This window comes from Capricornis sumatraensis, chromosome 3 (assembly GCF_032405125.1).
Source record: "Capricornis sumatraensis isolate serow.1 chromosome 3, serow.2, whole genome shotgun sequence".
Lineage (NCBI taxonomy): Eukaryota > Metazoa > Chordata > Mammalia > Artiodactyla > Bovidae > Capricornis > Capricornis sumatraensis.
Genome location: NC_091071.1, coordinates 149,372,232 through 149,379,065, shown reverse-complemented (window position 1 = coordinate 149,379,065; position 6,834 = coordinate 149,372,232). Strand labels below are relative to the sequence as shown.

Sequence of the window (6,834 nt, the reverse complement as noted above, 5' to 3'; positions counted from 1 at the left end):
ATTAAAGGGTGAGTACCATATGGGCTTCCCTGGTGACTGAGATGGCAAAGCATCTGCCTGCAATGCGGGAGACCCAGGTTCAATCCCCAGGTTGGGAAGATCCCCTGGAGAAGGAAATGGCAATCCACTTCAGAGTTCTTGCCTGGGAAATCCCACAGGCAGAGGAGCCTGGTGGGCTACAGCCCATGGGGTTGCAGAGTCAGACACGACTGAGGAACAGACACACATCCTACGGCTCCTCCATTCTCATTTCTCCAGCACAGCGACAGTCTCACAGCATGTCTCATTTTCTAAGAAGTAAAACCAATCATGACCATAAGAGCCCCATAACCGTGGTGGCAGCGGTTGAAATGCTGGTCCACCCTGAACTGGCCACATCATCTGGTTGTTTCCTCCACCACCCAGCAGGGCCTGCATTCTTCACACACAGGACAGCCACTCAGGCAGAAAGAGAAGGATGGCTTTTGTTGAGGGATGGTTGTGCTGATGGTTTGTGTTGGTTTGTGATGGTTTGCAATCAATCTTGCTATAAATATTCTTCCCACTCCCACATTCCCTGAAGCCTTCTGGAGTAGTCTACAGTGCTAGCACTATTTCAGGCAGAGAGTAAACAAATATGCTTTGCCAAGACTGTCCCCAGGGGTCTTGAACCTTTCTTGATCCACATCCCTATCAATAAAGTACTTTAATCATGTGCCTATAATATATCTAGTGAAATATTATAATATATATAACATATATTGGGCTTCCCTGGTGACTCAGATGGTAAAGAATCAGCCTGCAATGCAGGAGACTCAGGTTCAATCCCCAGGTTGGGAAGATCCCCTGGAGAATGGAATGGATACCCACTCCAGTATTTTTGCCTGGAGAACTCCATGGCTAGAGGAGCCTGGCAGGCTGTAGTCCATGGGATCGCAAAGAGTCAGACACAGCTGAGGGACTAACACTATCCACTACATTATATTACATATTGAAATGTTTAATAGATACATATTTAGGTATAGTTGAGTACCTATGTAATATTTCAATAGATATTTACATAATATCTATTGCTGTTTAAATAGAAATTATATCTACTGGGACTTCCCTGGTGACAATGGTAAAGAATCCACCCGCCAGGGTAGGAGACATGGGTTCAATTCCCGGTCCGGGAAGATCCCACGTGCCATGGAGCCACTAAGCCAGGGCACCACAGCTACTGAGCCTGTGCGCTAGAGCCCAGGAACCACAACCGATGAGCCCAGGAGCTGCAGCTGCTGAAGCTTGAACTCTCTAGAGCCTGGACCTAGAGAGAGAAGAACAAGAGAAGCCTCTGAAACGAGAGGCCTGTGAACCACAGCTAGAGAGTAGCTCCCGCTCTCCCAGCTAGAGAAAGGCCGAAGCAGCAATGGAGACCCAGCACAGCCAAATAAATACATTAAATTATTTCTTTTTAAAAAAGAAATAAAATCTATTGAAATATTTATAAGGACACACATATGCTATACACAAATTAGTTATGTAAATGATACAGTTTTCACAAAAATGAGAACGGTTAAAGGACAAGATAAAAAGACCAGCATGAATAAAAGTGCTAACTATTTCCTCCCTGGCCACAGTGGGCCTTTCTGCACAGCCCGCTCTTTGGAGAACACTTGGTTCATCAAAGTTTTTGAACTGAAGTCACAAACTGGCAACCAAGAGGCCAAATGTAGCCCACAAATGTGTTTGCTTTGGCCTGAATAATGTTTTCTAAATTTTCTATTAGTCCCCAACATGTAAAAAATTGGACCAATTCATGTACAAATCTTAGAGATTTTTGAAATTCATTTTATTCACTGCTTTATCCCTGGTGCCTGGAGCATAATAGGCACTCAATAAACACTTGTTTCATTGAATTTCCAACTTCTCTCAAAAAAATCATGCTGGTACATATTCCTGGCAATACCACCTGGAGCTGAGTAGTGAATGCCCCCTGTACCAGGATGTGGGCTCACCAATCCTAAACCATAGACCCCACCACCCACTAACGAAGCCCTATAACCAGCTTCACTCACACCACCTATTATATGCCTGGTAACTGAACAATTGCTTCTGTCTTAGGACTTCTTGGTTACATGATGGCCTTGGTCACCCTCCATGAGATCAGACCAAACCAATATTCCATCTGGAGTCCAAAGATACAGGTTGGAGTATGATTCTGTCAATTACCATTCTTGGGGGATTTGCTCTCTGAGCCAAAATCTCCTACCTGGAAAATGGGAACTGCAATACCTTTTTTCAAAGGTTATTTGAAAATCAAAATAAATGAAATCATATTTGTGGGCTGTTTTGTAAATTGTAAAGTATTATGGAAATTAGAATACAGGCTCAGACAGTAAAGAATCTGCTTGCAATGCAGGAGACCCAGGTTCGATTCCTGAGTTGGGAAGATCCCTGGAGAAGGGAATGGCTTACCCACTCCAGTATTCTTGCCTGAAGAGTTCCATGGAGAGAGGAGTCTGGCAGGCTACAGTCCATGGGGTTGCAAAGAGTCGGACATGGCTTAGCAACTAACACTTTCACTTTCATCACTGTAACAGCTGTGTTCATCTACCAGGAGGACTAGCTGAGATTTAGGGATGAAACGGACCACATTTCCCTATATTAACTACATCTATCTCTGCGCCTCTACCCTCCATCCCACCACTCTGATTTTCAGATGTACTGGGAAGACAAATGATGGGATAGGCCAAAAGTAAGGAATAAGCCACCACCCAAAAAGTTGGGTTCAATTTCTCCTAACGAGAGTGACTCTTTTGTTTTCTCCCCTTCTCATATATAAGTCACTAACAGCTTGTGACTTGTCAGACCCAGGTCTCCATGCCTTGCTCCCAAAGACCAAAGGTATTCCCAGGGTCTTTCTGCACCTAATCCTAAGAGCTAATACCTACAACCTCCACCTTTATCTCCTTGAGTCTAGACCTGTTATGAGCTCCTAATCTTGTTGTTCGGGTTTCCCTTGTGGCTCAGAGGTTAAAGCGTCTGCCTCCAATGCAGGAGACCCAGGTTCGATCCCTGGGTCGGGAAGATCCTCTGGAGAAGGAAATGGCAATCCACTCCAGTATTCTTGCCTGGGGAATCCCATGGACAGAGAAGCCTAGTAGGTTACAGTCCACGGGGTCTCAAAGAGTCGGACATGACTTAGCAACTTCACCTTAATCTTGTTGTTCACCCATTGGAAATAAGCCTGAGAGCTTTTCTCTTCCACCTTTTTATCAGCAGAGAAACTATTTCTATTACATATAAGACTAGCTTCGCAGCAATGTTCCCGTGACATACACATAGACACACACACACAAACCACACACTCTCTTCTCCCTCTGGCTCTCCCATAAATATTTGCCAGCTATCGGCTGATCCATATAAAATAACCAATATTCAACCATTTCTGACCTAGGAAAGGGGGCAATTTTATCAGTGCCATATCAATGTATTTAACCCAGAGACTCAGGCTTGGGGGTTTCTGTAACCTCTGAATTTTCCTGTTTTTAAGCCAAAGGCAGTTGTTCTTATCCATTTCCCACGGTGATTGCACTGAGTCTCTGAGAAAAATGCTTCAGCATCTCAAGTATGCTGGGGAGTTTCCTTCCTCATGGACCTATAGTTGCCAGACAATTCCGTGAACTAAAAATTCTGGTCAAAATATAGATTCTAGATGCAACAGATTCTTGCCTGTTCAGCCTCTTCCTGTTCCCTGGGGAGAAAGGGTGTGGAAAATCTATAAAGTGTGCACTGCTGTCTTGGGACTAAGAAGTGAAAGCCTCTTTAAGGAAGCAGAGCATCAGCTCAGGATCCCCCAGGTCCCACCATTTTGGAAGCTCCCTCCCATTTCTCCTCCTTCTATCCTTTTAGCCCTTTGTGAAGAGGTCCCCAGATTCCCTATCTCAGGCTTCTTCAGTTCTATCCATCAGCAGGAGCTTTCTTTGCTAACTGCTCCATCACCTAAAGCCCTCCCTAGATGTTGCCCACTCTTCAACCCAATGGAGAAAATGGGGAGTCTCAGGAAAGCTGGTGGAATCCCCCCCAACTTCCCACGGGTATTGGGAAATGCTATGTATAATATTAGCAGAAATCTCGTGGTGTTAAACATAGTTCTCTCTGTTGTGGGGTCCCTATTTAACAGGCAAATTCCCCACATATTAAGCATTTCTGAAACTGTTCCTTAGAATGCTAGTGTTCTAAGAGATATTATTGAGTGTTCCTAAAACAGGAGTGCTTTGATCAAAAAAGTTTGGCAATCCCTATATGCCATTACTGGCCCCTTGTAGAAATTTCATAACACACAGCTTCACATTCAAGATTTTGAGAGATCTTGCAGAGGAAACCCTATGTAACTTCGTTTGATCTAGTGTTTCCTAAACTTATTCAGCAAAGGAACCCTCTTCTTCCATGAAAATTATTTTTATCACTTCCTGGGCCTTTACGTTTCATAAAATACACTTTGTGAAATTCTGCTCTATCTTGTGAGAGAAGATACATACTTCACCTTCCCTTTAGAAAATAGAGCCGGTGAGGATGCAGGGCCCCTTATCCAAGCCCACCACCCCTGGAGTGAGCACCACTCATGAGTCTTGCAAATGGCTTTCCTCCCCCATCCGGCACACATGCAGTGTCTTCAAAGAGCAAAGGTTTTCCAAATGCCTGTTCTAGCCCATGACCCCTCATTCATCTGGGCCTTGAGAAACCCAGCATGAGCCTTCGACAGACATGGTTAAGACAAGGAGATCCAAGAGGCGTCCACCCAAAAGAGAAGAATCTGAACGTCCAAGTGTGAGACATTCTCTTTAGTCCCATTGCCCAATTTTGATTAGACACACCCTGCTCTCCAAATTCATGCATAAGGGCTTTAACTCGTCCCACCCAGGTGGGAAGCCCTAAAGGACCATGCTGAAACCACAGACTTGGATGTGGTGTGCCTTAGTCAAATTCCTTGTGATTCATCTGGATCCCACATTTTAGCATTTCAATCCGCTTTCCTGTTTATTATTCTGTTCCGTCTATGGAATTTATCTCCCCACCTAGAACGTAAATCCCAGGATGCTTGAATCCATATCTTATCCTTCCTCTCTTTGTCCCTAAAGTATCTATCTCTCAATAGTAGGTACAGTGCTGCTGCTGCTAATTCTGCTAAGTCACTTCAGTCGTGTCTGACTCTGTGCGACCCCATAGACGGCAGTCCACCAGGCTCCCCCATCCCTGGGATTCTCCAGGCAAGAACACTGGAGTGGGTTGCCATTTCCTTCTCCAATGCGTGAAAGTGAAAAGTGAAAGACACTCAGTCGTACCCGACTCTTAGCGACCCTATGGACTGCAGCCTTCCAGGCTCCTCCATCCATGGGATTTTCCAAGCAAGAGTACTGGAGGGGGGTGCCAGTAGGTACAGTGGAAATACTTAATAAACAATATTAAATTGAACTTAACAGAATCCCCTCTGCTTTTTATCTACTCCAAGAAAGAAGGGTGGTAAAATAGGAAATTTCTCTTAACCTATCTCCTCTAATAGACTTTTACGTGTGTTAGTTGCTCAGTCATATCTGACTGTTTGCAACCCCGTGGACTACAGCCTGCCAGTCTCCTCTGTCCGTGGAATTTCCCAGGCTAAAATACTGAAGGGAGTTGCCTTTTCTTTCTCCAGGGGATCTTCCCCTGGCAAGAATATTGGAATGGATTGCCATTTCCTTCTCCCGGGTATCTTTGTGACCCAGGGCTCAAACCTGGGTCTCCTGCATTTCAGGTAGACGCTTGACAGTCTGAGCCACTGGGGAAGCCCAACAAACTCATAGACTCAACCAATACCCTCTATTCCCACTGAGATGTAAACTAGACAAACCCACAGTATACTGGCTGCTCACAGCCACAAGGCCAAGCTCTCATGCCCTAATGCACTTCTGTTCTCACTGATTGCTTGCTTATTGACAGTCAGATGTGTTCCCAAACTTGTCCATGCCGGTTGTATGTGTTACTATAGTTGAAAGTTTTAAATAAAGTTACTGGGATGGACATTTGTTTTCCACTGGATGGTCTCTATTTGCCTCTCCAGTTGCATTCTCTACTCTGCTCGGTGCCCAGGGAGGCTAACCTTTACAGACTGGACCAATCAAGCCTCCTTGGCCTCTGGCCTCCAGTTGGTTCCTACCAATGGGAGTTATCTATAGGAAGTGGAAGGTGGAAGGAAAGCAAGGTTGGGCTCTTTACCCACCCCCACCCCCACTCTCTCCTTGCAGGTCTGGAGATTGATAGCGACTGAATTCTTCTCGCAGAAACCATTGCACCTGCCAGGCAGCTATCCCTTGTAGCTATGCGACATCGTTACACGCAGGGGCGGGAGCAGCCTCCCACGGTGCCAGGCACCGTGTGCCTCACACCACTGCTTGCTCTCCCTCAACGCTGTCCACACTGTGCACTCCCTTTGCTAAACTCTTTTTAACCATCTCTTCTGGTACCAGCTTTTTTCTGCCTCCCCCTGCAAACCCCGACTAGTCCACCTACCAACCAGCATTCCTTTCCCTCTTCATTTCTGACAGAGCCCGTTTGCTCTAATTCCAGGATTCCAAGTGGTTCAGGGAGCATTTCCTTCATGCCAGAGGAGAACTTTAAATATATATAATACATATTGTCATTTATTTCTTCATTTCTCCCTGGTGCAGGTACTTATTACAGGTTACGGGGTATCCATCTCAAGAGTTTGGTTTGATAAATTTGGTTCGGACCTCCTTTCTCAGGGGCTTCCCTGGTGGCTCAGATGGTAAAGAACCTATTTACAATGCAGGAAACCCAGGTTCAATCCCTGGGTCAGGAAGATCCCCTGGAGAA

General features: G+C 45.3%; 1 non-coding gene across 1 annotated transcript; it reads left to right on the top strand.

Annotated features, from left to right (window-relative positions):
• Window positions 1-2,976: 2,976 nt before the first annotated feature.
• TRNAW-CCA (transfer RNA tryptophan (anticodon CCA)) lies at window positions 2,977-3,048 on the top strand. Its single transcript has one exon. It is a non-coding gene; the product is annotated as a tRNA-Trp (tRNA).
• Window positions 3,049-6,834: the final 3,786 nt, after the last annotated feature.